Here is a 27,069-nt window from a genome sequence, read left to right on the forward strand (position 1 = left end):
CTTTATAATAGTAAATATGAAATAAATAATTAAAATATCATATTTAAGCGTATTTTATGACCGAGCAACGCCGGGTTGCCTGCTAGTATATATATATATATATATATATATATATATATATATATATATATATATATATTATTTTAATTGAAACTTTTATATTGTTGTCATATATATATATATATATATATATATATATATATATATATATATATATATATATTATTTTAATTGAAACTTTTATATTGTTGTCATATATATATATATATATATATATATATATATATATATATATATATATATATATATATGTTTATAAGAAAACACGCTTATTCAATTAAATTTTACCGTTTATTTATACTAATCCTTTTATTTATGAAGCTCAATGTATGTTAAATATAATTACAGAGCATATACAAATAAATAACAAAAAGTCTATATTCCAAATTTCAAGATCTTGTTTATCTTACCGTTTACTTTTTGCGTATTAAGATGTTCAATTCTTTAATGCACCTGTTTCATAGCGCAGAAACAATTATATAATTATTATATGAATGTTTGAGCATTTTCCACCCTCACTCCTCAGAAGAATAAGAACTTATGAACTCTTAAAAGAAAAGAAAAAACAAAAACAAAAATTAAAAAACAGAATTTGGGAATGATTATTTAAATTCGAAAAAAAAAAAAAGAATACTTGCAATTGTGTTTTTGAAATGATAATTAAATTATGATTACATTTAGTCGTTGGTAAATTGGTATTTTGTTCAGTACCACCAAAAAAAAAAAAAAAAAAAAAAAACCCTGAATTTAATAGCTCTTCTATTTTTAAGTCCTCAAAAAGTTACACAATAAACAACTGATGTTCCGTGTTTACAATTTAGGTTAAGGTCCCGTGTTTATGTTTCATTTGCCGACAAGACTTATCGTTCTTAGATTTTTTTTTCGAGAATTTAAATTCGTTATAACCGATTCCATCGGCCACTGTCGTATCCATTAGGTCGACAAAACACGCTTTGATATTTCCTTTGCATAAAACTACACACTCAGCTTTATAATGAACCCCCCCCCAAAAAAAAAACAAAAAACATATCTACGATTAGAGAAGAAGAACAAAAAATCTGTCTTTTTTTACTGAAAAATAATATAAACAGAATGCATTTCGAAAGGATGAGGATTAAGATGGCATCGGGGGGGGGGGCAAAAAGAAAGAATTATAGGATGGTGACATAATCCAGAAATGATGTTTTGCGGAGTGTTTACAAAAAATGTGCTAAAGCGGAGGCTGTGCCGTTAGTTTTAGCCTCTCTTAGCTAAAAATGTCTGCCGTCGAGTAATGGTCTTCAAGTGGGCCAAGCCTGCAGAACATACATCACGTCAATTGTTTGTAGATTTTAGAGTTACGCGGTGCATTAACGATACGTCTTCTTTCTTTCTTCATCTTATTCTTTTATTTTATTTCTGACTCTGAATGTTAGGCTCAATCCACATCAAATGTCTGTTCTTGTGGCAAATAGCTTAAGTACGCTTATCCCATCTCTCTCTCTCTCTCTCATATATATATATATATATATATATATATATATATATATATATATATATATATATATATATATATATATATATATATACGAATATAATTTGTAAACAAATAAAATACCACAAGTATATTTAAATCACATTGATATCATTTTATTTGCTATATGGTACGTCTTACACGTGTTTCGTTGACTGGTATAGGTAGACCAAACAACTCATCATATATATTCTTATACCCTTCGAGAGTGTCTGGATATGTTAATTTCTATATTCACCTATGTTTTATTGCTTGATAGCTAGCATGAAGAAAAATATTTTTGAAATTTTATTGAAAAAAAAAATGCTACATTTTATTAGTATTAGAGAGTAAGTAACTACGATGGATACATTTGTGAATTTTTTTATTAGCCCGCAAAAGGCATTAGTAATTGTTGTTGTTTTTTTAATTAAAATAATTTGCGGGTGACAATTTGCCAAATACCTTTTTTATCTATTTTTGTTGTGGATTAAAAAAAAAAAAACGTTGCTTGATTTTAAAAATATTTATATAATTTTTAATTTTGTTATCAGATTATGTTGATTTCTTTAAATTTATAAAACAAACATCCATTAAAAATCCTTTATATCATGTGAGATTCAAACATCATAAAAAACTACTAGTAATATGTACGCTGCCTATGTTTTGTCGACCAATCACAGAATTCTACTCGTACACAAACAAGCTCACAAAACACCACACACATTGCAATAGTTTATAGATTACTAAACTATTCAGTTTTTAAAGCCAAGCAAAAATTATAGCCTGTTGACTTAGAGTGAATGCTTTATAAAACTTCTAGTGTAAATGCGGTATTGTGATGACTAGGGCTGTGATAACAGCATATTCTTTTCATTCTTTTGACTCTCGAGTATATATTAGACACAGTTAATCAACCGAGAACCACATCAGTCTATATAAAAACATATAAAATATTAAAGGATATATACTAAAGATTCAAAACAATAAAAATAATATTCTGTTGTCACAGCCCTAGTGATGACTAATCCATATTAATCTTTAACTCTGTATACTTATAAATTATACTTATTTAATCTGTGTACCTTATCATAACAAATGTCTATATAAATTTTAGTCAGATCGATCCCGAAGTTTCTGAGAAAAAGTGCAACGAACAAACAGCTGAATGTCTAAGAGAAATATAATATAAGTTACTTGTGCGATAAAATATTTTGTCACGACACCGATGAAAAATATTAATCGGAATCGGCTTGGATGTACGAAATTTGTGAGACCTGATTTATAATCTACAATTTCGTCGTTTGATTTTTTGTTTCTTTGCTTTATTTTGCAGGAAATCTTCCAGTCCTGTCTTTGATCTTGAAAAATGTTTTATGGAGATAGAAATGAGGCACAGTTGATATAAATGATAAAATCCAAACCAGAAATCACCTGTAATTGAACATCGCCATCTTGTATTGCAGGACTTGACGTCTAAGTACGAGCAATTTTTTGCTGATTTCCAGTGAGACCATCCATCAAAGATTGAGAAAGAAAAATATGCGCCGTCGTCGTCGCCGCTGTCGTCGTCGTCGTCGTCGTCGTGATTACCACCATCACCACTACCACCACTTACCGCGCCAACGTCTTATCTATCTGGATAGAACAGGTTTGTTTAAACGGTGCATTGCATAGGGAAAACAACATTATACTATTTTATATCATAAAAGTTACTCGGCGTTGTCCGGGAGTCATAATAGTAATATTTCAGTATTTCATTTGATGCGTTGTCCATAGTCTAATCTACCTGGATAGAGCAGGTTTGTTTAAATGCGGCATTGCCTGAGGAAAATAAAAATTACCATGTTTTGTTATACTATTTTATATCATAAAAGTAACTCGGCGTTGTCCGGGAGTCATAATAGTAATATTACAACATTACATTTGACACGTGGTATATAATAATCCAAAAGTGCTCAATATCCACTGTCAATAATTTTCCCCACTCATTATCTGTGCCTAAATCAAAACGTAGATTCCATGATTCTTTCGTAGAATTGAACGCATATGGGACTCTCTTCCATTTGCCTGCTCCCCCGCTGACTACAAGTTTCGTATTTTTATTTTTTATTCATTTTTTATTCTTGTTTTTATTCCCCCCTCCATATTTGTTTGTTTTTTTTTCCTATTATCTTGTAATTTTATTTCTACAAATATATATATATATATATATATATATATATATATATATATATATATATATATATATATATATATATATCTGAAGTACATATTAACACTGGACTTGACGATTTTTGTAGATTTCCAGTGAGATGATCCATTAAAGATTGCAAAAGAAATATCATCACCCCCACCACCACCACCTCTTACTGGACCAATGTTTTATCCATAGAAGACCAGTCTCATTTGCTTCCTTTAGATTTTAGACGAATAGTGATAACCAAGTAATCGGTCTTCATAGTCACTCTTCCATAGTCTGGATAGAGGAGGTAGGTTTAAACCTTGCGTTGCTCGGAAGACACAACGTTACTGTGTTTTGTTATAAAGAATGCTCTGCGAATATTCTAACCGGAAATAGCGAAACATAAAAGTGTAGTAAACTGAACAGAACATTAAAAATAGATTCAGACAGATACCAAATCTCCATGAGGTTTATATTATCTTTTTTTTTTCTTTTTTTTTTTAAGCAAAGTAAAATCAGTAGTAAAAAGTGTAAAGTAGAATTGACTAAGATGCCTTGCTAGACAGCAGGGGAAATATACCGACGCCTGCTCGAAGATCATTGTTTAGACAGGCACCAAACATTAAAGGCATTAGGTACACAAGAAAAAAGAAAGGGAGGTAAAATAAATAAAATAAAACTAGATAAGAGTACGTAAAGGTTTTTGACAATAGAAGCAGAAAATTGACTTTTCAATAATGAAGAACTAAATGGCTTTCGAGCGATACGTTTAAAATCACCTACGTTAAAACCACAGTGTGAATAATTATTCTTTGAATAAAAAATAAAATGAAAATAAAAAAAATTAACGAAGGAGAAACAAACAATTTCCTGAAAACGAATGCAGGTGCAACTGTAAAACAGGCGAACACCGAGGGAAAATACTATAGGAGAAGAACAAAAGAAAGTAGAAAAAAGGTACGTGCACCTAAAGTGCACCTGAGACACTTTGTTAAGATAAAAAATTTGTTTGTGTGTTTGTTTGTTTACTTGTTTTTGTATTTTATGCAGGAGTTTGGCCACATCATTGAAATCATTATTTCATAAAATTATTTAAAGAGGCTAAAATACTAAATAATCTTATGTACTATTTTAAAAAACAAAAACAAAAAAAAAATAACTAGTGTGAGGGAGAGGGGCGCCCGGCCTTGCCCGGTCGTAAAATACGCTTAAATATGTCAATGGTGTAAGTTTCATATAGAAACACTGATTTAATTTGAATAAAATAAAATACGCATCAAGTGCGCTTGAAAGCCAAATCACAACGTTATATTAAGAAAAAAAATTAATATTTTACTCGTTTGAAATTCATAACATAAATATATTTCGGAGATAAATACTGAGAAAAATCTAATTTTGAATCTCCCACATGGGTGAGAGATATTTTTTGTACTTTCGAATAGAAGGGTGCATTCTCTTGTTGCTGCGATATATAATTCAGGGGAGATAACTTTAATATGACTTAATTCATTGAATATTATTCTGAGACTAGAGCCTATTGTATTTACATCAGTCGAAACACTCTCCTAAAGAACACTGTTACAGTAACTATACAAAGTGGAATGATAAAATTGTCGCCATAAAAAAGAAGGTATGATTCCATTTCCGTTTGATGAAAACCGGTTTTCTTTTTATTGGAAATTATCTACCAGTTGGCCAGTTGTGTACGAATCCCAAGAGCGATAGGAACCTTCCATCATGTCTGTAAGTGACAGAATGTTCAATGAGTGAGATCGGAGATGTGCCACTATACAACTCATGCTCTCTACCGATCCATGTTATGACAACAGGACCATTGCCAACACCTTCAAAATGCAAATTCCAATGGTTCAACGCTTGAAGACACAGCTAAACGAAGCTTCTGGCCACAGTTATGGTCTTTGGTGTGGTTTCAAGTGAGGGCCACATCATGCCACCTCACCTTCGATTCTGGCTTGAAAGTCAACTCCAAAGTGTACCTGGATGTGCTGAAGACTGTGGTGATCTCCTAGTGCAATCAGGTGGCCGTTGGCAGACCCTGGGTGTGGCAGCAGGACGTGACGCTGGCTCACAAGTCCAAAGAGACCCAGACTTGACTTCAGAAGAGTACTACAGCTTTGTACCTTTCTTTCACTGGCTCCCTTACTTCTCCGACCTGAACCTGCTGGAGTACTTCATTAAGTCATATTCCGAAAACATCATTAACATGAACTCCTACAACACTAAAGCCAGCCTGATCACCACCATCCGCTGAGTATTTGCCAAGCTCCTGGGCATACTTGCAGTTCCTGACCCATATCGAGGCGCTGATTGATGCTGAAGGCGGCTACATTGAATAAATGTCAACTCTGCGACATAATCAAGTTACCTGAATTGATTTTTTCAATGAAAGTTTTAAAAAAGCTGTAGTGTTTTTTTTTTTTTTAGGGCGACGAATTTATTGTTCCACTCTGTACATTGCAAGAAATATCTTTCATATTTTCAAATAAAAGAGTGCGTTCTTTTGTTGTCCAGTATAATTGTTCAGGGGAGGTAACTCCTGAACATTTTACATATTAACTCTCTCTTTCTCCTCTCTCTCTCTCTCTCTCTCTCTCTTTCTGACACAGGTTAAAGATTATCACAGTACTGTCCCATTATCCGAATGAAAATCTCAATAAACATTATCCTCGAGGTGGCTTTCGACCTTTATAAGTTGTGAACCATTAGTATATATATATATATTTTTTTTTTTATTATTCACAGAAAATTTAGATAAGTCATTGGTACTGTCGAGAGAGCTTGATATGGGTATCTAAAACGTTCCCAATTATCAGGTTTGAAACCGACAGTACCGATGACTTGTCTGATCTAAACTTTCTGTAAATAAAAATATAAATAATACGCTCTTACTTTCGAAATTATTTCCTTATAATAGAGCATTCTGCTGGAATCCTTTTTTCCAAAAAATACAACGAAGTGATATATATATATGATGATGATAATGATGATGATTGCAACGTCTTGTCAGACGAGTGCCACTCCCTCAGACACGTAAAGTTCATGGGCCCAAAAATGACTTCCATCGACACAGGACCATTTATAAGACAAATGCCTGAGGGAGTATCTATACACATATGATGTTACAGAGTCTTAGCTTTATACAACAGCTAAGTCTCTCTCTCGGTTCAAAATGTTGAGATCCAGCAAAAAGCAAGAGCAAGATAGCCAGCAACAAGTTAAACTGCAGACCAGCTTAATGCAGGTACTGGTCTCCCGCTTTATGTTTTTTTAAATCAGAGATTTGTTTCTCCTAGAAAGGTTGCCTTCACCACGGCTTACGGGAGCCCTCTCCACCCCAACACACACATACATACACACGAACACACACGGTGCTAGTTGGCCGTTGACCCCGAAAAAGGGTTAATTCGCCCTTTGGAAGGTCTTGTTTTTAATCCACCAGGGAGACTAGCCAGCCTCCTCACCCAACAAGTCTGGTGGGGGAACCAGTTTAGTCGCCGGTGACCCGACCATGAGGCAGGTAGTACTGGGTTACATGGTACCAGTAGCATATGACATACTTACATATATATAATTACTTATTATAATAATAATTAAATATCTACAGACACTAGTGTTTCATCCTTTTGGAAATCATCAGTGCAGGGTGTCACAATTAACACCAGTCCCTAGATTCGAACCTGGCAACAGAAGTCATCTCTGGCTTACTAGCTGTACATACCCGGCGTTGCCAGGTAAAAATCATATTACTGGGTGGAGGGTTTAAGTCGCGTGCTATATAAGATAAACTAAATATCCTAAGTTGTTACAATTTTCCTGAAAGTCGACCATACTTTGGATTTTTGGAAGCATAAAACAGTCATCTTTATCAATGAAATTCAAACAGGGAAATAAAATCTCAAAGCTTTAAAGGGAAATAACTCATAGTTTAAATAAAAACTTACTTCCGTTTTTAAACGCAGCTGGTGTTGGTTATTCTAATAATTAAAAATAAATTTAATTAAATGTTAATTAAATTAAAAATAAAGCAAAGAAATCGACTTTATATAATGCTTCTAAATAGAACAATTAAAACAATTCTATTACTAATTTCCATTAAAAATTTAGAGCTAATTATTAACACAGACTTTCTTTAATGTAATATGCAAATGAGATAACCTTTTAAATGTTGATTGCTTTTGAATAAATAGTATATATAGAAATCATGCAGAAATGAAAAGTTATAAGAGTTCGTTTTCAGAATTAAACTCTATTTGTGAAACAGTGCACCTTTTGTATATATTAACCAAATTGTAAGCAAGCAAACAGGAATACGACTTTATTATAATAGATAAAAATAAAGCAACTTACAAAACCCTATTTTTAAAAATATAATTTCGTTGACAATAAATCGGTCTTCTTAATCAAAGAAGTCATGAAGGTATATATCGTAGACTTCTGGAAATTGGTACTTTGCTAATATCACTGAAATCCTGTCTACCAAAAAAAAAAAAAATCAAAAGTAAAAATAGATAAGCAAAAACAAACGAAAAAAAAATGGAATCATCTTTGATATATTTCTTCACTTAAAAGAAAGACAAAAAAATTAGGAGGAAAAAAAACATTTCATGTTTCTTTCTTAAATTCGCCATATCTTTCATTATGCCTAAACTGCAAGAATAAAAAAAAAATGGATTTTTTTCTTCCTTTCTTTTCAAAGACTTTGTATCTCTAATGAACTCATTCAGACTTACTCCAGTGATTCCTGACTTACCAAAGTACCAAGATTTTGTACAATTCTATACACACATATATATACGTGCAGTGGGAACATATGCATAAGTGTATATAAATACATGTAGCTACATATGCATATATGCATGTATACACAGATGTAGACGAAAAAATATACATCTATATACACAAATATACATATACAAATAAACATAAACAGAGGCACATATCTATTACATATTTACGTAAATACGCAAATACGGATATATATATATATATATATAAATGTATATATATATTTAAACATACACATATATACATATATATATATATATACATAAATGTATATGTATATACATAAATATATATATGTGCATATACATAAATATATATATGTGTATACATAAATATATGTATATACATATATCTATGTATATATGTATATACATAATATATATGTGTATATATATAAATATATATGTATATACATATGTATGTATATATGTATATACATAAATATATATGTATATACATAAATATATATGTATATACATAAATATATATGTATATACATAAATATATATGTATATACATAAATATATATGTATATACATAAATATATATGTGTATACATAAATATATATGTGTATATATATAAATATATATGTATATACATAAATATATGTATATACATATATATTTATGTATATATCTGTATATATATATATATACATACATATAAACAAGCATTCAGATAGCTACATAAACACGAATAGATATGCACATATGTATGTACACAAATATATGTGCATGCACAAAAGTATATGCATATATATTGAGAGAAAAATATACATATATATGCACACATAGATATTAATATCCAAACACATGTGCGTATACAAATATGCAAATATATAGGCAAAGGTATATATGCATATATACAAACATGTATATGCCCATATGCATGTATATCACACATATATACACATACCTACGTATATATGCAGACATATATATGTGCACATATGTACACATAGACATATACATAAAAGCATAGACACACATATATGCCAACGCCCACACATACATGTGTACACAAACATATACAAGCATATGTATGCAAACATATACACCTACGTATATGTACCCCAAACACACAGATCTACAAAAACATACACACATATGTGCAACAGCATATATAGTCACACATATGTAAACAAACATATACACACGCACATAAATCACAGACACAAAAAATATACATGCACATAAATTTACACCAATATACGCACATGTGCACAGACATACACACACACACATTGTATATATGTACACAAACATGTACACGTATATTTATGCAAACATATGTATATATATGAAAAAACACGTACATGTACAGAAAACATACCCACGCATATGTATACAACTCTATATAATCATATATACATATAAAAACACATACATATGGATATAAATCGCACACACAGAATATATATATATATATATATATATATATATATATATATATATATATATATATATATATATATATATTATATATATATATAAACTTTTTCATATAACTGTATTTGAACCGTTCACTAATAATTTATTTCTTATGTATTTTTCGTTTAGATTTTTGTCAGGGATTTTGGCAAATGTCTACGAAAAACTGGAAAAGAAAAAATAATATCGAATAATCAAATGCAACAAACTCTAAAACTCTGAAACTTTTGCCAAAAAGTTTCCCTTGAAATTTTCTTTATGGAATCCCAGAACTATTTTTTTCTTTTGGTATCTTCTTCTCTTATTGCGGTTTAATTAAGAACGCAGAAAAATAGCAGAAAAAAAAATAGTTCTGCACAAAATTATCACCGATATACAAAAATTTGGTGCTTCACTGCGGATGTGAAAAGTAGAAGATTGGTCGATCAATTAGCAACATCCTTACAAATAACTAACAAGAGCAACCTGTTTTACCTGGGCGAAAGTTTTGCCGGATTAAATATCCAGTATTCACATACTTCTTGAATTCTCAACGGCTTTGTGGCCTGAAATACTATAAAAGGCAAAATAAGTTGCTCTTCTGTAATTAATAGGGCTAGGACAACAGCATATTCTTTTCATTGTTTTGACACTGGAATGTGTATCCGTTAATATCTCATATGCTTTTATATAGAGTGATGTTGTTCTCGGTTGATTAACTGAGTCTAACTGTGTCGGATATATACTTAAGAGAAAAAACAACGAAAAGAATATGCTGTTGTCACAGCCTTAGTAATTAAGCACTTAAAAAAATTAGTACAAACTTGTGCAGCTTGTAGAAATGAAGAAAGGAAAAAAATGGCCGCCTTTCTTTTAATATGCTTGTGATATCAGACAGCATGCAAATGAGATGCTTCCGGTTGAATATAAAAAACCTGACTTTTCAGACACTTTGTTGATCTTGGATTTGGATGTTTAAGTAGCAAGTTTTGTTAGCAGTGAATTGTGTTCTAGAGTTGAGTTTTGACTGTAGAGTGTCAAGTTTTGGTCTAGAGTTTTGACAACAGAGCGGTGACATTTGGACTTGGGTATGGGCAGCAGAGCATCGAAATTTAGAGTAGCGAGTTTTTGGCAGTAGTGTGTTGAATTTAACACTTGATTGTTTTAATCATAGGCTGATTTCAGATTCAAAGAAAGAATGATAGAATGTTTCATTCGGAATCTTGGAAATGCAATTTTGTATTTAAATTAAATATAGAATGTAAGTTAGCGGACAATGAACAATTAAAATAAGAGCAGTGAAGGCTACACAATATAGTGAGAGGGGATGAGATTAATAGACAAAAACTTAGTAAAAGACGGGTGGTTTGATGAGTAAATTTTAAATTACAGCTTATTAGAACAGCTGAATGCTACCTCATATAAGAATGTGAACCAACGACTAAAATCAAGGAGAAACTTCCTCGGCCATATTGTGGCGCTAAAAATAGCCCAGGAAAAACAAAAACAGACTGCAGATGTAAACCAAAAGTCTAACGAATGTCTTCACCTTCTATCTAACATGGGACTGAAGCCTTCCGTTCTATGTTAGAAGCAGTCTGAGTCTAGTGGAGGACACTCAACCACCTGAGAACAGGGATGACCCAACCATCTGCCTTGTTTGTCCTCTACTCCTCAATTAGTGCCGCTCGAAAAATCGATATGAATTTAAAGGATTGTGGAAAAAGAGTGTGAAACCGTTGTGGACAGAAATACCTTGCATTGCTAGTGATTGAATGAAGAAACTATTGGGTACAACAACAACAACAACAAAAAAAATAATAGACTTAACGGACAATGTGCAATGAAAATAAATGAGATTTAGATTGATTGGTTGTTTTTGTTTTACGGCATATCAACCCTTTTCAGGTTATTTAATGCCGAATCCAGTGATTTTGAAGAACATTTTTTTAATAGAGTATATTTGTTTTTTAAGTCGGTTTCTATTTAATCCATAGTTGGGACCCTAACAGGTACTACCATTCCGGCTCAGAGTGGACCTGGGAGCAATGGCAATTAATGGATGGTTCCACACTCCGCAAAGTCCGCAAGCGGGGGCCTCACCATCGGATATAGTTTAAGGTCATATTCAGGACCCCAGAATGTTTTGAATTTTTTTTTTTATTCCGATTAATCATACAACACTAAAAAAATACTGAATGTACTTCACGAAATTCATTGCACAAAGCAATATGTTTAATAAACAGACAGAAAGGTGGGAGAAGGAGAGAAGAGAAGAAGAGAAGAAGAGAAAGAACTTTAATTAAACTGTATTATTCTAATTTATATCCAAAAAAATAAATTACTGATATGAAAATTCTAAACCATGTAAGAAACAAAAAATTCGAAATAATCATTAAACTATTATTTAGGAATTTTGGCAATTCGACTTTGTGCTAGGATTTTGCATATGGCATCAGTCAATGTGCTTAGGATTTCGTAAACAAAATAAAATCCCTCGAAATGTAGATCAATAATATCTGGATTCAGCTTAAACTAAAGAAACTAACGCACAAGCGTTTCGGACTGAGTGTTGTATCACTCTACTGTGTCCTTATTACAGAAGTACAATATAAGTATATAGGTTTTGTGCGTAAAACATAGTTTTATATGCTCCTAAATAAAATTGTTTAAAACCAATTGTCAAATCAATTAACCCAGAATAAATGTCTGAAGCAGAATTTAAAAAAAACATGAAAAAAAAAAAAACAAGATAAGAAAAGAAGAAATAGATATAGTTTTTTTTAAGAAAAGGCATAAAAACGAGAAATTGTGAAAATATGAAAAAAAAAAAAACAAACAAAAAACTGCACTCTGCAATTTTCTTTAAAAAATATCCTTATTCTAATAGAACTTTGTGACATCAGGAAAAGTCGTTTTCAAAGTTTCAGAGTGGTGTGGTGTTGGATTTTTTTTTTTTTAATCTAAGAAAATCTACTTCCGTTTTATTTATTTTTTTGCCTCTCAGTGTCAAAAAAACCCGAGACTGTCAAAGTCTTTATTTGTGTCGGCTCAGAGGAGAAAAGAAAGAAAAAAAAAATACATGTCCTCTTTCAAGCAGAAACTTGAAAGAACTGGAAGCCGTCGATGGCGTCAGATGGTCGTCCCAGGAACTTCCTTAATTAGAATTTCTGAGAATACAATCATCACCAAAGATGGCATCATCAAACTCAGACCAATGTGTCTAAACGACAAGTAGAATGCAGCTCGAATTTTTCCCCTGATTCTCAATTCTTCCCACGATTTTAAAAAGCATTTTTCATCTTCCTTTCAGGAGACAGTTCCAAAGAATATTATTGCTTCCATAAAAGACCTCCAAACGAAGTTTACAAGTTCTTCCGCGGAACGTGTTCCGATGAACTTATTGTACTTGTAACCCCTAGACATAAACATCCTCAACGCATCTGATTAGTAGAAAAATTCCGCCCCTTCACTGTAGAGGTTGTTTGATACAGGAAGATTTGCTACTCTAATAGCTTCTTTACTTGAACCGCTCACCTTTGAAATTCCCTCCCTGTTTTCTGTTTCTGATCGAGCAGAAATTGAAATGTAATGTAAACAAACATCTTGTTATGTATGGCATAATCACGTTAACACACTGGTTCTCGTTAGATTACTGAAGGTAAGCAACGTTGACCTTGGTCAGTACCAGATGGGTGACCAATTTGGGAATTCCAGACACTGTATGTAGGGGGACGTTGACTCCTTTTTACAAGAATTGCAAAAACTTAATGTCATCTCCCCTGACGGGATATGCATGCGACTGAGGACCACTTGTGAATTTCATACACCCTTGGAACTTCTTCCTTTGAAGGAAGTCGTTAAACCCCCATAGGGTTAGTGTCGTTTCCATTTCCAAACATCTTATTGTCCTACTCCATATCCAGGATGCTTTTCTAACGCCTAAAAATCTGTTCCCTATCACAGTAGCTCCATACACTTCGGTGGTAATAAGCCTTGTTTAGGCTGAACAAAAGTAAAGTAAAAAACTGCCGAGAATTATGTTTGTTTTTGAGAGTAAATGCCCGTTTATTATAACTGGTAAGTCATACGCAGATTCTCAAAAATTGCACCTCTAAAAAGTCAACAGATTTTTACTAATCAGAGTATTAACTGTCAGCCACTTTTTTTTTTTACTTTAGGGTGGCAAAATAAGAGAGATAACTCATCTCAACTTATTTTTAGATTTTTTTTTTGTCAACAATTTATTTTAACAAATATTTTCTTCCAACAACTTATTTATTTATTCCATAATAAATAAATAAATTATTGGGAAAAATATCAGTCCGGACAAGGCATGAATCCACTTAATATAAAGAATTAAAATACAACATTAATATCAAAAACTAGGCAATGGTAAATGCTATATAGATAGATTCCAAACCAAAAAGCAGGAATTCTTCTGTTTTTTTTTTTAGATGATAATTCATTCTATTTGGATTATTTGGACTACTGTTCTCATCTTGAGTGTTATTCGCATAACATTTTTGGTCGATATAAGTTCCAAGGTGTATCTTGTCGAACTCCATGATCTTTCTGTAGAACTTGGAAAGCTGCATGGAATTTCGAATGGAACACTTAATTTAATCAATGAGGATCATGCCAGCCATGACCGTATAGGAGTTTTAAGTTACAATTGTATTCTTTGTATCGCCTCAAGAAGAGTATAACTTACAACTGAATTTTACCTAGCACTTTAACCATTGCGCCACAAGTCTTTGTAGACAATTCTAGTATGGATTTTGTTCGTCTTAAACCTATTATTGTTTTAGATGTACAACCTTACTACTTCTTTACTTTATAGATCACTACTTATTACTAAACTAGCTTGGATGCCCAGGTATTTGGAGGTGTGTGTTGAAAAAAAAAGTGGTAGTAGGCAGGCAGGCTCGAACCTGTACCTAAAAGAAGGAAATGAATGTGAAAAAAAACCAAAAACATGACGTCTTTGCCATTGCATCCATTGCCAAACCGGAAGTGGCGAAGGTTTAAATTAAGGCTAGTCAATTGAAAAGAGGGGATGACTTTCAAAAATATCAGAAAAAAAATCGACCCCTCCTTGTAGAAAAGTGCCCAGTTGAGGGTGAAAGAATTAATGTTTTTGGACAAATTTTCGATGTTTGTCGTCTGAAGAGTCAAGCTTTAAAACGATACTAATCTGATGAAAATCCGTCGCCTCTGTCGAAAGTTTTGGCAGACATACATACATACATACATACGTTTAAACAGACAGGTGAGATTTATATTATAGATGGAAATGAAGGAAGGCATTTTTTATTGGTTTCTAAAGGAAAACAATTTTTCCATATTTCCTACTGCTAAAACTGTGACGCCATTTTTTGCAGATATGCACCATTCTGATTGGTGGAAAATTGTTCATCACGTAATCAATCTCCTTACACCTACTGTCATTCTATTAATCCTCAAGATATATCACTACTGTCGCTGCCACCACCGCCACCGCCATCACCACCACCACAACCACAATCTTTATAAATGCCATATTCATTTTCATTGTTTATTTAAAAATTTCTAAATATCCAATGTATATTTTTAGTCAAGCTTTTCCAGTGAGATTATCGGAGGAAAACAAAATCAATGACATTTCTATGAAAAGAAAACATTTATCATAAATAATAACATAAATAGAGTTTTCTTTTTTTTATTATTTTATTTTATTTTAATCTTTTTTAATCGAACGAGGCATATTGCTATTTGGACATAAGAAGCTACCATTTAGGATCGTGGGAAGTTCAGTAGCTAGATGTCTGTTCACATTACATTTAAGTTTCTGCATATTAGTACAGTCGGAGAAGCCGGGTACAGGAAGAGAATTCCAAAGACTCTCAGTTTGAGGAAATAAACTATTAAAGTAGAAGACGTGGAATTTTGCTTCTTGTCAAGTTAGTTGGGAGTATTTATATCAAGGGAGTACCAGTGCTACAAGTTTGTTGGAGCACATTCCATTAAAGTACTTTTAAAACATGCACAGGGATGTGGCGATGGGATAGGGGTTGAAGCTATACAATCTTCACACGTGACATGTAATTCAATTGTACTCCTTATACTCAAAGTTTAGCGTATATACAAACCAGGTATAAAATGAAAAATACTCCTTAGTAAATTGAATGCAGCAATAATAAATAAAAACTCACCTTTGTACAATTCTGCAATCACACTATCCTTTTCTTCATTCTTAGAAGTGCCCAAAATTCTGGAAAACAGAAAAGAAGACAAGTTTTAGAATGACATGCCTTAGAAATTGGTAAAAAAAAAAAAGACATTGTAAAAACAAAATATCAATTCAATGTCACAAGACCAATACTGTAATAAAACCATGTGGTTCTCTTACAAGATAATAAGCGTCAACCCTGATATCATTTCTGCGATCTCCTTTCTTTCATCTTCCCTTCTGGCCGTGTCATCGTCTCTAACTTTTCGAGAGGCTATTGATAAAACCGTGTGGTTCTCTTGTGACAAACCCCAGCCCAAATGTCGTTTCTGTGATTTTCTTTCCTTTATCTTTCCTTTTCATCATCTCTAACCTTTTGAGAAGCTGTAGGAGAAGATGCACACGTGTTCACAAGAATAAAAAAAACAATGAAATAAAACAAAAACGCAAACTCTGATACAGTCTATAAATATCAGTTGCACTTTGGCTGCAGCAAAATTCCACCCCTTCACTGTAGATGTTATTTAATACGGGAAGATTTTCTACTCTTACACTTTATTTACGGCATAATCACGTTGACACACTGATTCCCATTTGAGAATGCCAGGTGCTGTATTTGCTCTCCACTTATCTCTGAATTGTTTTCAGTCGTTTCGCACTTCTTACCACTGGACTCAAGCACTGCCGATCCAGGAAAGGTGTGGCTGTAGATTGCACAATCCTCGCCTCACAATTACTCAAACAGCTACCCTTAGAAGGAGCATCCATTGTCTCTTGAAACTGAACAGAGACATCGAGTAACACTCTGGGTGCATGTATGACACCATTGTGAGAAATTACACTCTTAGCGCTAACGTCCATATCTTAGTTTTTCTGCTGAGGCTGAGTTCATTAATTCATGTAAGCTCATCTCGATCTGCCAAAGTTCTTCTGACCTAGTCCAAGCCACAATCTGGCTTCTACTGTGCCCAACTCCCAACACTTTTCAACTGTCGGTAATCATCACAAGCTGAAAACTGTTTGCAACCATTCTCAATTGTTGTAAAGATTGTTGTAAAATTCACGACCACACCTGAAAACCGCTCATAAACTAACTTTAAGATATATTGATTGATCTCTGGTTCAGTTCTTTGTCCTAAAATAATTGCTCTATCTTGCTTAACAACACGATTTAAACTGCCTTTTTTCTGTATGTTGATGAAAAACTTCTTATGCTTTTGTTTGTTGATAAACCTATTTCTTTTTTTTTTTTTTTTTTCCTAATTTCGTCGCAAACCCAGGTGAACAACTTCCTATCTATTGTCTTTCCACCAACCCCATTTCCTATACATTTGTTAACCTGATAAACTTGTTTTTTTTTCTCTTTTGCCAACACTTGTCAGCATTTTGGACGAGCTGGGGGAGAAAAAACGCCGATAGTATCAAAGTGTAAGCAATTTGGGGGGCATTTAGTAATACCTTCAAGCAGAAAATTGTGATACTTGTATTCATATACCAGTTTTCTGATAGTTCTCTTTTGAAACCTTAAGTTTTTTTTAAAAAAATACTTGGAATGTTCGCTCAGGCATCTCCAATCTATTTGACTGAAAATAAAATCAAACATTTTATTTATTCCAATGTTGCAGCAAAATCCATTGCCTGAATTTGATTCGAAAAAATGTCAATGGACTGTCCTGTTCCTGTCGAATCCCAACACAGGAGATTCTAACAATTAATTGTCTTTAAATTAACACAAATGATTTCTTTATAGTTCATGAAGGTTTTCTTTAGAACCATCTTCACTTTTTTGAAGCACTGCTAAACTCAGTCGGTGCAAATGATTTCCACAAGACAGAACAGATAGTAGACCTATAGGTTTTACAACAGTGTTTTTCTTTCTCCTAGAGGCATATTTTAATGAACACTGAGTATACATCACTTTCAGTGTTTATAGACATGCCCCCAGCTACTAACCTAAAAATGACTACATCCTGTTGCAATACATCCAGCACCTAGTATTCCTAAATGGTTGCTCATCTGATACTGGCTCATTGTTGTTTAACTTCAGTGATCTAATGAGAACCGGTGTTCCCACATAATTATACTGTATATAAGTATATTAGTGATGGCATGATTTCAAAATTTTCCTGATTCCAATACAATTAACGATTCTGTTTTAAATTTTCGATTCCGATACAATTAATGATTCCGATTCTTTCAAAATCACTAAATATTTATTTAAAAAGTTGCTTTTCTTTAGATTACCGTAAAAACTCATCTGATATATATTCGTGAACATAAAAAATACACTTGTGTGGATAATTTATAAATTTTAATTTGGTTTGTAGCTTAAAATTAATACGCATTTACCATTTTATATTTAGTAGAAGTAATGGAAGATTAAGTTTTAAACATAAAGAAACTAATTAATAAACAATTACAAGAATCGTTTTTAGCATTAGAAAGTTAGCACTAGATTCTATGATTCCAATACTGATTCCGATACTGATACTTTAAAATGTTTCCTAGTCTGATTCCTGATTCTGATTAATCGTCCCAACCCTAATACACACACACACACACACATATATATATGTGTGTGTGTTCCCTATCTTTGGTTGAGCATATTGGCATTTGGACGTTAATTCACTACCTGCACAGTAGCAGCCGAATAGTGTAGTGGTTGACTGCTGTTTGAGCTGTCGGGTTTTCGATCCTGGCTTGAGGTAGTTGTCTGCCTAGCCGCACTGATGAGCTGTGAAACAGTGAAACAGTACTGTATGTAGATGACTATAATGCTCCCTATCTTGGGTTGAGCAAATTGGGAAGTGATATACAAACTACCATTAGCGTATTAAGTGATGTTCTTTGTGTAAACAAATTGAGCTTAGGCATTTGAACGATGTCAAAATATCGTTAATTCACTACCCGCACAGCAGCAGCCAAATAGCGTAATGGTAAGAAGCCTTGACTGTCATTTGGGCGGTCAGGTTTTTGATTGAGGTAGTTTCCTGTCTAGCCGCATTGATGAGCTGTGATATAGCGAAACAGTACTGTATGTGGATGACTATATATATATATATATATATATATATATATATATATATATATATATATATACATACACTATGCCTAAATAAAAGACGGCAGCATATTACAGGAGATTTATTAAGAAGGTTATTCTTTGGGCAGCTTTCTGGCTATTCTTAGATAAAAAAAGAAAGAACTATTCAGAATTTACATCAAAATCATTTTAGTCAATAAAACAAATATAAAGATAAAATTTTCTTTGAAATTTTCGATTCTTTCATAGAAATTTTTTTTTATCAAAGAGAAAGAAATTTGCCTTTTGTCTGATTCGACTGGAAACCATTTTAAAAGTGCATTTGGTCTGTCTTTGATTGCTTCTCTAGCTTTTCTCATAGTTTGTTTTTCTTTCAATTAGGATATATGAGCATATTGTGACCTGTTTCAATTTCGTTATCTTCTCGGCTATGTATCCCTTTATTGTGAACGGTATTATTTGACTAGCAAGGATACACGGCGTTTCCCGGATGGAGAGATAGCATATAATTAGTGTTCTAAAAATTGTGTGCAGCATACTTGGATAAAATCATATTAATTTAAGTAAACTAATATTTCGATATTATTTGAGTCATGCCCCTTGTGCTAGTTGACTCGAAACGTAAAAAAAAGAGATGCTACTTTTTTGCCTATTACATGTGAACAAACGAAAAACTTGGCAGTAATGATAAATAAAACAAAAAACTGAAAAATTTCCCCCACTCTTTATCTGTGCCTAAATCAAAATGTAGATCCCATGAATAAAGCTTCTTTCTTAGAACTGCACGCCTATTGAACTCTATTCCGTCTGCCTGCTTCCCACCTGACTACAACTTGGATGTCTCCAAGTCTAACGTTAACAAATTCCTAATGAACCGCCCTCTTAAGTAAACACTTCATTAAATCTCCACACTAAGGTACTGTACTTGCAATAGCCCTTATCCCTGAGTGGCTTCCGGGCCTTGATAAGTGGTGACCACCGTGTAAAAAAAAAAAAAACGAAAATGGTTTTAGATTTTTCCAAATATGTTTAAATCTTTACATACTACTTATATCAATGTATACATAATATAGAATTCTTTTCTTTCCCATGGTAACTGATGGTGGCTTAGAGGTTGAATATCAAACTTAAAGTTAAAAGTGATTTTGCAACTGGGTTCAAATTCTTCGACCAGGAGTACATTCATTCCTACACTAAAAATTGCATAAGCATTAAATACTAGTGTTTAAAAGTAAAAAAAATCTATATATCTATAAAAGTGGAGATGTGTGTGTGTGTGTGTGTGTGTGTGTGTGTGTGTGTGTGTGTACATTTCCCTACGAAACTACTCTGTCAATTTTCAGTCTACAGATTCGAGATTTGACATGAGGGGTATTGAGATTTGGGAAAATCTTTTTAATCGATTTTCGGACAGACATTTGGCCGTCAAGGAGTCAGAGTTCAACGATTGGACCTTTGAAAACTCTACCAAACTCCTCCGCCAATTTTGGGTCTAAACACTTGAAATTTTAAATGTAGATTACTTGGACATGGATCAAATTTTTAATTTTATTTGAGCCCAAAACAAAAATGTTAAGGGGTCAAAATTGGGATGAAATTAAAATTTTTTTTTACTTCAGCGGTCTCTACCAACTTACTCAGCCAATTTTGGGTCTAAACATTTTAAATTTTACATAAAGGGTATTCAGAGAAAGGGCAAGCTTTTTCATCGGTTTGGGTCGAAGATTTTAGCTGCCAAGTGTTAGAGTTAAAAAGATTTGACTTTGCAGTCTCTAGCAAACTATTCAGCCAATTTTAGGTCTAAATATTAAAAATTTATGCATAACATGTTTTCAGGTAAGCATTTTAATCATTTGGGGGCGAAAATTTGGCTGCCAAAATGTCAAAGTTGAAAGAGTTGACCTTCGCAGATTCTACCAAATTTCTCCACCGACTTAGGTCTAAACACTTGAAATTTTAGATGTAGGTAACTTGGACATGGGTAAAACTTTTTAATTTGATTTGAGACTAAAATAATAAATGTTAAAGGTCAAAATTGGGGTCAAAGTTAAAAAAAAGTTTACCTTAGAGGTGTCTACGAAATTACGCAGGCCATTTTTAGTCTAAACATTTGAAATCTTACATAAAGTGTATTCACATGTAGGGCAAGTTATAAACAGTACATAGGGCCCGAACAAAGCCAGGCTAAACAGCTAGTATATATATATATATATATATATATATATATATATATATATATATATATATATATATATATATATATATATATATATATATTCTTTAAGATATCTTAACGGTCTATTAATTTTAATCATGTGTATTTTGAAATTCGTAAAAAATACAGGCAACGGCAGAAACAAAAAAATGTATGGCATTGTATAAAATAAGCCTTCTCCTTTTTGTCTCTCTCCTTCTCTGACAAATAACAAAGAAAGTATTTATTTAATACAAATCTATATAGCAATATATGTGTATGAGAGAGAGAGAGAGAGTGGAAAGGCAGAGAGAGTGGGAGAGACAGAGAAAGGGAAAACAGAGATAAATAGATAGAGAGAGAGAGTGGAGGTGGCGAGAGAGGGAGTGGGCAGATCAATAACCCTTTCACATTACGCATACTTATTAGGAAAATTTTAATCCGAAATTTTCAATATTAAATATTCGATCTGTCTGATTAATATTCTATGCAGATTTAAATGCAATCTCAAGAAAGGAGATTATAATGGAAAATAAATATTTGTTATTTTTAATAAAGCTTTTTTTTATTAATACAATATGAGAATTACATCTTTCTCTACCCCCCCCCCCCGGGTAAACATCTTCCACTTTCTTTAACCCTGGCACAATCCTCTACCTGCATAAGAGCCAGAGGTATTCCAAGATAAAATACTGCTGTTATGTCAAAATGATTGAATCATTCTACCGCTCCAGTCAGTATCTCACTGCCGATGCAATCCTCTATCTGCATAAGAACCAAATACGTCCTATAATAGATTACTGTTGCCACATCTGCATTAGAATTTCTCCTGTAGGGATCGATTGAACAGCTATGCAAGAATGGTTCTAGTTCTGGTTGCAACTTTTTGAGTACTATGACTGGAATATTTTAAGGAACAGTTGGTTTGAGGTCACCAAGGTTCTTGATGCGTGTAGCAACACCATGAACATGTTGCTGAGATTATTTTCGGTCTCGGGAGGAAATTTAAGGAGATAACATAGAATTTAGTTTGATGCAAATGTTTTGACAAAAATCAATGAGAATTTATAAAAAGCTGTCAATCTATGCATAATCCCATGCTCGGTCGAAATAATACCTTTTAAGCGATGTCGTGAACGCGAGGGTTGAATGACTTGCAAAAAATGTCAGCAAAAAAAAAAAAAAAAAGAAAAGAAAAAAACGACCCTCCCTGTAGAAAACTGCCCAGTTGAGGATGGAGGAATTAACGTTTTAATTTTTTTATATTTGTCGAGCTTCAAAATGATACCGATTTCATAAAAATCCGTCGCTTCTGTCGAAAGTTTTAGGCATACATACATACATACATACATACATTTAAACAGACAGGTGAGATTTATATTATAGATGAGTACATTTTTATTTCGTATAACTTTGATTTTTCTTCATGCAAAATTTTTTTCTCATACTCTCAAGAATTTGGCACCAGAACATTCTCGTATTCCAATAGGTAGTGCTGGATTTGATTGCCAGCAATATGTAGAAGATTAAAAAATATATATGAGGATATAATATCCATTTTTTTCAGATGGCAGTGATTTAAAATTAATTCCGATGCAGACAAAGTAATTTCTTGAAGGTAATAAATCAAATTACATTTTATTCTTAAAAACATGCTACAATGATCTCAAAGAAAAACAGAATCAAATATTAATTTTGTAGGAAGAAAGCTATCGATGACAAAAACGATAAAGAGACTGACTTTAATTTTATATATGAGATAGATTCATAATTACTTCATGAATTTTTCTTGAAACAAATAAATTTATTTCTCTTAACAACATCAGATTCATCACCAATAACCATCTTTGCTAGTTGAACGATCTCATTCTTTTAAGTGTGTGAGAAAGGTGATAACGTACGCACAAACGTGAAATGCCTTGGTGAATTATTGTATAGATGGTTTCATTTAAGTAAGAGTTTTTCTGTCGAAGTCAGAAGCTATAAAGTTGTTAATGCTCCATTATAATTAAATGGGCTTCCTCACTTTCTGAGTTCTGGTTAATTGCTAATCCAGGAGTGGATACTTTTTTTACAAGGGAGTAACAACTTATCAAAGACTGAAGGCCACTCGAGGATAAAAGTTAATTAGTGTAAGGTCTCGAAAAGAAGCTTCATGAAATGTGCGTTTATATTTGGGCACAGATAGAGAGGGGGGAAGAAATAGTATTAATCATTATTACACTATCACCTTACGTCCATTAACCCTTATCCTCAAGTGGCTTTTGGGTCGTGATACATGATAATTCCTTTGTATATATATATATATATATATATATATATATATATATATATATATTACATGAACACTCTAAATCTAAACAAAATTCAATGAACAAAGTTTTTTTCTAGAACTGCCCGCCTTTAGAACTCTGTACTGCAGGTCTAAAGGCACTAACTAAAGACGGGTAGTTCTAGAAAAAGACTTTGTTCATTAAATTTGTATTTAGATTTAGAGAGTGGGGGGGGTTGTAGACAATGGTCGTAAATAGACGAGTGCTTGCTGCGAAAGTCTTGTAGCAGTGACATTAGATTGGAGCTCAGTCGAGCACTTGCCATGAAAAATAAAAATAATGATAGAGTAGAAATATACTTGCAATGTCTCTTATGTAAGAGAGGTTACAGGGAGGAACAAAGGACATCACCTACTACATTCCGAAACTGATTTTGAACCCTTTCAAGGCAGGAAAGGATACTGCAAACAGCTCATCACCAGATGTGGCAACAGTAATTCATTTTAGTTCGTATCTGGCTCCTATACAGATAGAGGAGTGAGATACCTTTTGGCGCAGTAGAATGATGCGTCAATTTTTCATATAAATATTGCTTAATTGCAAGAGTTTTCCTATCAACTGTATGGTAGCTTGAATACTTATGCCGTTGTTTCAATTTGACACATAAATAGCCTTGTTTGTTCATTGGATTATGGTAAACTCAACAGTGAAAATATATAGATGGGTCTTCAATATGTGGTACGCAAAGCTCTGAATTGCTTAACTGCCCGAATCCCGGCCATCTATTATAGGCACTGTGTCTACTTTTTCTCTCCAAATCTTATAATTCAGGCAGCCATAATATTTCAGATTGATATTGAAAAAAGATGGAGTCAATTTTGATGTGTGATGGTGTTATCTAACTTTCTATCTGTCTCTGGTGTGAGTGTTTGAAGATATCAGTTCTCTTCATCATCATCATCAGTGGAAACATGATGTGGTCGCTTTGATTGAAATCAGAAATCGTTGGCAGAAACCTATCTTTGGAATCACTGGAACTGAAAATAAAGTCTATAAAAGATTAGCATTATATATATATATATATATATATATATATATATATATATATATATATATATGTGTACATATGGCATAATCGCATTGAAACACCAGTTCTCGTCAGATCACCGAACTTAAGCAACGTTGAGCCTGATTAGTACCAGATGGGCGACCATTTGGGAATTCTAAGCGCTGTATGTGCTCTCTGCTTATCTCGGCATTTGTTTCTAGTCGTCTTGTAAACTTCACTTGCCACTGGTACTTAACAATGTCGACTCAGGAGAGTTGTGGTTGGAGATTGCGCACCTCCTGCTGATAAGACTTTCACGCACAGGCATCCCTTCGTGGGTAACCATAGACTGTGAAAGATTGAGGGAACCCTGGAGTATATATATGAATATATACGGAATAATCATGTTCACATCAGATCAAAGTTAAGCAGCGTTGAGCCTGGTCAGTACTATAATGGGTGACCATTTGGGGATTTCAGGTGCTGTTTGTGCTTTCTGCTTATCTCGACCTCTGCATGCCACTGGCCCCAAACGGTGCTGATTCAAGAGATGTGTGGTTGTGAATTGTGCAACACTTGCCTATCAATTACATGTGCAGCTCCCCTTACAGGGGCGTCAATTCTCTCTTCAGACTGAGCGGAGGGATCGATATATGCATATACAAACTCATACACATATGTATATGGAAATTCTGAATTAAATTATGTAGCATTACAACAAAATTTATTGTTTGACCAAAAAGTACAAATAACTCTGAAAGTTCCTTAATCCATGGATTTTCAATGCAAGGCTAATTCTCATCATTCTTTACAATTGTTCTTGTCTAATAAAGAAGAGAGACGCTGGTAGGTTATATACAATGCAATGCGATAAACTTCCAAGTTAAGGTTTATTATATATATATATATATATATATATATATATATATATATATATATATATATATATATATATATATATATATAAAATTTCATGTTAATATTTCCAGAGGTGAAGCGACCATACAAGAGTGCTCAATACCAGAGTAGAACAAGATATCCTTCTTATTTGTTTTACATGCTTATGTAAAATAAATAAAAAGTATACGCATGCATATATATGTATATGAAACTTAAAATTGAGGTGAAGAAACCTAGAGGCTCAACGTTTCGCTCATCTTATGCGGCTTTCTCAAGAGGGATGGTTAATAATATACATATATATATATATATATATATATATATATATGTATATATATATATATATATATATATATATAAGTACATGTATGTAGATATGCAAATACATATATATGCATATATAAACACATAAATATATATACATATATATATATATATATATATATATATATATATTTATATATGCCTATTTATGTATATATATATATACACACACAAATATATGTTCATGCATATATGTAGATATATATATATATATATATATGCATATATTTATGTATATATCTGCATATATATACATACATATTGTTTTTTTACATCTATATACATATATATATACATACACACACACACACACATATATATATATGTATAGATATAGATAAGTGTATACATTATATATATATATATATATATATATATATATATATATATATATATATATATATATATGCATGTATACACACCACTAATCAAATGATTTTTAGCATAAAGTAGGAAAAGAACTAAAAAAAAAACTACCTATAGGTAATCAATATTTCATTCTAACTGCACTTTCTTGTTCCCTCGCGATCTACAAGGATATTTTTCAGAGTTAATTTCATCCTAAATTTATCTCTGTTCATATCTGTCTGCAGATGAGGCCATCTTTAGCCCTCGCCACTCACTCAATTCCACATTCTCGTCTGCTTATACTTAGAGGAAATGTATATTTCGGAATGTGTCTATCTTTCAGTCGGTTCACTTTGTCTACATTCTCAAATCTATTTTTATGTCTACGTAGACGACAACCACGACGTGCTTTCTATCTACCTGTCTCAGTTTGCGTACGTCAGTGAGCATGTCCATCTATTCGAGTCGGTTCATTGTTTATCTAGACCACATTGTCCAGATCTATGTCTTTCAATATCTATTTCTGCCTCACAATATCGATCTTTACATCTATCTTAGCATATATATATCTATATATCTATATCTATATCTATATCTATATATATAAGCTGTTTTTGAAGGCTTACAATGCAGGAATGTATAGTCGCTATAAGCAGGTAAATAGATAAATAATAAATGATTCAATAATATTTTTTTATTTCCCTGATTAACTTGTTTCCCTTTCTCTTTATATAAAATAAAAAAATCTTATTGAAAATTTATTCAAATTTAAAAA

The 27,069-nt window shown here is 32.6% G+C and overlaps 1 protein-coding gene across 4 annotated transcripts in view; it reads right to left on the reverse strand.

The window, feature by feature from the left end:
- The window catches only part of LOC145249693 (plexin-B-like), a 575,535-nt gene that overhangs the window by 378,007 nt on the left and 170,459 nt on the right, over window positions 1–27,069 (reverse strand). For all 4 annotated transcript variants that reach the window (XM_080111499.1, XM_080111497.1, XM_080111498.1 and 1 more), the window contains exon 3: window positions 16,148–16,206. The gene's annotated coding sequence lies outside the window, so the exon portion shown is untranslated. The remainder of the gene's footprint in view (window positions 1–16,147; window positions 16,207–27,069) is intronic.

The sequence above is a fragment of the Euprymna scolopes genome, chromosome 28, assembly GCF_053919585.1.
Source record: "Euprymna scolopes isolate OS-2025 chromosome 28, ASM5391958v1, whole genome shotgun sequence".
Taxonomy (NCBI): domain Eukaryota; kingdom Metazoa; phylum Mollusca; class Cephalopoda; order Sepiida; family Sepiolidae; genus Euprymna; species Euprymna scolopes.